Source organism: Meleagris gallopavo, chromosome 1 (genome assembly GCF_905368555.1).
Source record: "Meleagris gallopavo chromosome 1, MGAL_WU_HG_1.1, whole genome shotgun sequence".
Lineage (NCBI taxonomy): Eukaryota > Metazoa > Chordata > Aves > Galliformes > Phasianidae > Meleagris > Meleagris gallopavo.
In genome coordinates this window covers 82073998-82080467 of record NC_139404.1, presented here as the reverse complement: position 1 = coordinate 82080467, position 6470 = coordinate 82073998, and positions in this window count along the sequence as shown.

Here is a 6470-nt window from a genome sequence, read left to right as displayed (position 1 = left end):
GAACCATTATCAGAAAAAGAGCAAGAGAAATCTGAGGTGGTACCTTGGACTCTTCCTGGGGCAAAATCATGCCAGTTTGCTCTGTTGCTTTGCTAAAATAACCAAGTTTTGAAGGAGATTTTATTTCCTGTTGCAAAGTCTGCACGTTCACAGCAGTGTTTCCTAACACAGACTTTGTGCTCATCTTGTGTTCTTTGTCCTTTCATCTCCAGCATTCCAACGTTAATATCTTGGTTCTGTGGTTTCCTGACTGTACTGTAGTTTTACACATGGATGCCTCCAGTTTAGCTAACAGCATGTGCTTTCAACTATTATTACTATTGCTAGTATTATTTCTGTCAGAAATACAGAGAGCCTTCAGATAGAATCAGAGCCCTACAGCAACAGGTGTTTTGTACACGAATACACTGTCTCTCTATCTTCTGAAGTATCTATAGTCTTTATCCAACCTGTGACTGTTCTTGTGCAAATTAACTTAGTGGCTGGGACAGAGGCCCTCTGAGAATTTCATGCAGAAATAAAAATGATGGTGGAACGTATCTAGATTTGCAAATGCTTCATTTTTTTTTTTTTTCCCTAGCAAACTGGAAATCTTAAATAATTCTTTTTGCAGGCATTTTATTCCTTTTACTACAACCTGGAATGCATCCGTTGTTTGTTTTTTTGTTTGTTTTGCGGGGGCTCTTTGTCACTCAGGTTTGCTTTTGTACGGTACCATTCTCATCTGTTAAAGTCTCACTACAATTCTGGAGATTAATTTTGCCAGTTTTGTCTTTAAACTTGCTTGAGGAGAGGACCAAATGGGGGGTAGTACTCTCTGCGTAGTACCAGGTAAAAGATTTGTCTCCAATACTTTACGTAGGCTTTTATGCACATAGCCACTGGCCCTTACAGCCAGCAGAGTTTTTGTCTTCTGTTGCCTTCTGTTACACAAATAAGCACCAGTTATATAAAATATTGTAATGAAATGCAATGCAGTTTTGCCTAGTGTGGATCAAGTTGATCTGAAAGTAATCCCTGCGGTTCCCGTGAGCTGAAACACTACGGCAAGTTTGGTTTCAGGTGCAAATTTTGTAGCTCCAACTGACCTGTAGAATTTTCATTCCTGAATATTGCTAGTATTTTATTAGTACCTGACTGTATGAATGCTGACAGTGACTCATCTGCTACTTACAGCCAGGCAAAACATGCTTCAACATAAGGAAACAGGGAGGAGGAAAAGATGGAATCATAGAATCATAGAATCACAAGGTTAAAAAGGACTTAGAAGATCATCTAGTCCAACCATCTTCCCATTACCCTTGCTTCCACAAGTCACTAAGCCATATAAGAAAATATATAGGAAAGTCAGCCATTTAATTAAAATATTTTGTCTTGTATATTATTTACAAGAAGGCATAGCCTGTGAAGACTAGGTTGGAGAATCTTCATGTTGAATGTCTCAAGACCACAAAGCCAGTTTTAACAACCACAACAACTCTGTGGCCACCCCTCTTTTGATGCAGCTCAGGATACTGTTGTCCTTCCAGGGTGCAAGCACACACACTACTGGCTTCACATCCCCCCAGAGCCCTAAGTCCTTCTCTGTGGGGCAGTTCTCAGTGAGTTCTTTTCCCAGTCTATAAATGTATCTGGGATTGCCCAAGCCCAACTGCAGCATCATGCACTTTGCTTTGCTGAATCTCATTAGGTTCTCATGTGCTCACTTTTCAAGTCTGTCCAGGTCCCTCTGGATGACATCCCATCCTTCTACCATGTCAACTGTACCGCTCAGCTTAGTGTCATCAGCAAGCTTGCTGAGGGTATGCCTGATCCCTCCATGTCTTTCATAAAGGTATTGAGGAGCACCTGTCCTAAGACTGAATCTTGGGGACCATCACTCATGACTGGCCTCCACCTGGACATAGAGCCATTGACCACAACCCCCTGGCTGCAGATATCCAGCACTCTGGCTTCAACATCTGATGCCTGTAATTATAACAAAAAATATCATTAGTAGATTATAATATGTTTGTCCTTTGGAGTCAGCCAAAAAGGCTTCATTTTATTTCCGTGATCTTTGGCTCAGACTCTGACATTTGCAAACATCACACTGACAAGCATTGCTTCAGTTTTGTGAAAACTATCTGGAGGCTGTTTATTTATACTCTTAACTTACTTTTCCCTTAAAAAAAGTCACATGCACCCTTAAATCAGGCCAAGCATGAGTTTATCACTGTCAAAAAAAGCTTTAAAAAATTATCTTTTGTTAAAGCAGCTTCATAGAAGAAAGGAATTTTTTAGCAATAGTGTTAAGTCGAACATGCTGTTTTTAGTAGCCTTTGTACATATTATTTCATTATTTTGACTAAATCAAGTTAAAAAATTCTGACAATTGGCACTATCCAATTTAAGCTGTCATTGCTCTTCTTCCTTAGAAAACATTTAACTGAATATGTTTTCAGGTACTTCCTCTGCACAGAGGAACAGATTTAGTGGCAGATTTCAGCAGTGATGTAGGCATCAGCTACTTTCTATCTTTATTTATAAATAGGACTTTCTATACTATTTTAATTAATGAAAATACAGTGATTTTGTCCATGCACAAACATGATGTGCTGAAAAGCAACTGAAAATATTCCAAAACTATTAGCTTTCAGTTTTATAATGCAATTCCTCCGATGGTCTCTTCTAACACATCAGGAAATGTATACTGAGATAGACTTCTTTCTGATTGAAAGATGTGAATGATGCTTGTGTTCTAATTAAAGTGCATGAGGAAACTCACTAATTAGGATGTAAACATAAGGTTTCTTTTGTCAAGCTCATAGTTTTCTGATAAGATTTCCAAATGTGATTTTATTGCTGTTATGAAGTAAAGAATGATTATTTAAGGTATTATAATAACCTAGCAGTGAATGCTAAAATCCTTTTTCAAAGGAAGGAGTGAACTTAGTTTATATTCTGTGCTTTTCATGTAGTAACTTTTTTTTTAAATCATTTTTTTAGGTCTTCCTGTTAATGTGGATTAATGAAAACCTTCTATATCATGTAGATTGCCATGTGGATGGTTACGAAGCTTGTATTATGGGCAGTTGAAAAGTTTACCTCTATCTCTAAGTGATTCCCAGCAAAGGTTTATACTCATGTTATTTAAATTCCTTCCTCAAGAATAATTTTTATTCGTAGCTCATAGCTTTAATAGAATCTGTCATGTACAAATGAAGTTTGGAGCTGTCACCCACAATGAAACAGAGTTCTATAGCAGTGCCAAGCATTTGGGTTTTATTCGCTTTGTTAAGCAGTTTCTATAAAGTCTAGATCCTGAATCTGACAAAACAAAATACTAAAGAGAGAAGCGTGTAGGTTTGTGAAGTGTTGGGATGATGTTTCAGTTGCCTTGAGCTGAACAAAGTTCCTAACAGATGAAAAACATTTTTGTTCACTTGCGATAACTGCAAGGCAGCCAAATGATTACATTCAAACTTTCCAATCCTTGCAAAGATTTGCTTCTAAGTCAAAGCCAAACATCAATAACAGCTGCCCAGAAGGGATATTGTTGTTTGGAAAGAGAGAGATGGCTGTAACTGATTGCAGTGCTGAGCCTGGAAATTCCTTGTCAGTCTCATCTTCAGCACCGTGCTTTTGTAGTGCTATTAACTCCACTGCTGTTGAAGCAGCAATCCAGAAGCCGCAAGCTTGTCTTTATGATGTAATGAACTGCTCCAACAAAAAATGTGTTGAATGCATACATCAGGGAAGGTACAGTCTAGTAAGCAGGTAGCCTGGAGAACAGAAAGCAGTCAACAGCATTCCTTCAATAAATAAATAAATGAATAAATAGATACACTGCATAAATCTCAGCAGCTAATCTTTTATCATTAGAAACACCGTGTAGCCAAATAAGATGTTCTGCCAGAATTAAATGCAGGTTAGGCTTTATCAAATGACAGTGAATAGTTGGCTATTAATAGGGAATTTGGGCCTTTAAATATTGGCCTACAGCAATTTATTTTTGTGTGTTGTTAATGAAATTTCAGCCGTTATTTTACAAATATTTTCTCTTAGTCTTAGAACTAAATGTTCCAAAGAGCTATCATAAATTAAAAAGAAACAGGTAGAATCTCTGCAGAAAGAAGTCAGGATAGGAAATACCTTCAGAACAGCTTAATATTTGACTGAGAAGAGACATTGATTCCTGGATACTTGTGGAAAATCAAAAAATGACAAGCATGCAATATTTAGTCCTTATCCTGACTTAAAGACACTGACATATCTTTCTCCAATCCAAAAAGGATTTATCCCTCGATTCATCCATGTCTTTATCTTCCCCAATAAGGCGTTCTTGAAAATCTTACAATACTCTTTTTGAACATCCTGGCATTTTTAGTGGCAGAAGGAATTAATATTAGAAAACAGACTCCCAAGAGAGACTGCCACCCTTGAAACAGTGCTCTTTCTGTGATATTTCTAGTTCATATACGACTTTCACCTACCTCCAACCAAAATGTTCCTTTTCTAAAAGGAGGAGGACTCTCTTGTAAACGATTAGGAAGATTCTGGGCATCTGGTGTCTCTCCTTGCTGCCAACTCTTCAGTTAAATATAGTTGCAGGCTCTCCCTTGTGTGTATGGGGATAAAAAGCAGATGTCTTCCAAATCCTATGTCAAGTTTCTGTAACTGCCATTTGAAAGAAAACACCTATGACTTGTGCATCAGGCAAGTCTGAACTGAAACCATTTACCAGAGTAAATATGATTCTCCTGGTGTCATTTTTAGAGACTCTTTTCTGCACATAACTTCTCTTTAAATGAAAATAATCACTGCTCCCTTAATATGTGATTTTTTACCCTGAGAACACTATTAGGGATTTCACAAATATTACCTCAGTGTATATTCAGACATTATTAAAACAAATTACTCCATTGCAGTACAGCTAAGGCCCATTCATTCATTCATAATGGTGGAGGACTGCATAACGTCCCTGAGGTATGCCAGAAAGAACTGCTCTGTTGTGAGTATACACACTAAGTTATTTAAAATTGATTTATTTTGTTAATATCGTATAATGGTTCCCAGGAGGAGATAAAAACAAACAGATCAGAGCTGATTATGCCTCCAGGTTATTCCCTGAGACAAGGCAGTAACTTTTAAGTCCAGAACTTGCAGCCACAGAAAGATACTGCTTTGTGCTTTGTATGCTTTTTTTCCCTGCATCCCTTTGAACCTCACAGTATTCATGTGCCTTGGGTGTTAAACCACCACAGGCCTGCATTGTACAGCTTGGCCCATGCTCTCCAGATTGCCTAAACTGTACCTGGCAGAAGTCCAGTGGAGTCTTGTGCACACCACTGTAGTTAGTTGGAAATCACCTATACAGCTCTCTGGTTTTGGGACTCTAGTCTTGGGTCATCAATTGGCACAAGGTTAAATTCTCTGCAGAAAAACTCTCCAATAGCTGAGGATTCCCAGTGCACAAAGACAACGAATTTGTTCCACCTTTTCTGTTCTGTATATGAATATACATAGGACATGACCTAGAACACAAAAATATCTGCATTAGCTTTGGCTCGACTTAGAGATTTGGGCCAGCTAGGAAATTTGGACCCATATGGACCTTTATGGGATCAATAACAATAAAGACAGTGTTAAGATCCAGATAAGTTTTCCTCTGAAAACAGTAGCTGGATTAATGTGTTGCGTGTTTCTGACCCTTCATTTGCTTCCACTTTCCTGTCAGATGCAGGTTTCTGTAGACTTCAGTGATAATGCAGCCCTGAAAAAGTAAACCCTCAGGATTTTGTTGACTGTCTGTGGTTTCCTCCACAAACCATTTTTTTTTAAATAGAACCTGAGGAGCAGAAGCTGCCTGGCCCGTAAGATGATAGATTGGTAAAAGCGAAGTGGTTCACTGACTAAAAGAGAATCATGAGATTTTCACTTATACTCCTAAACCCTTTTTTTGGATAACATGACCTTAAGGCCTTAGTGGATAACACGGCATTATTTAAATCCTTTAGTAACCATCTAGGGATCTATCCAATGAAACTGTTAAATTACTTTCAAGTAAGATGAGGCCAGGACAAGGACACATTTTTTATTTCTTAATACCTAGTTAAAGCATTGCTATTTTGATTATATGTGTGGTCTTCAGATAGACGCCTAATTCAAATCTATTAGGGCTGCATTTTCAAGGCATTTCCAGTAGTCCATACATCTCCTTAGAACTTATGTACATCAAGACTGAGTAAAGTTAACCAAATGCTGACCCTGGAGTGTACTTTCACCTGTGTCTGGCATTGAATATTTCTATGCAAAGCTGGTAAAAAGTAATTTTTTTTCAAAGAATTTTAGTGGTGCTGGGGTTTGTCATTTTCCTGTAGAGAGTAGGAATGAGATGTTTTCTAGTACTGCTTAGCATCAGCACATTCTCTTCAGAAAAGTATCAAGCTCTAGAAGTAACTATAACTCTCTACTGTAAGTATACCTTC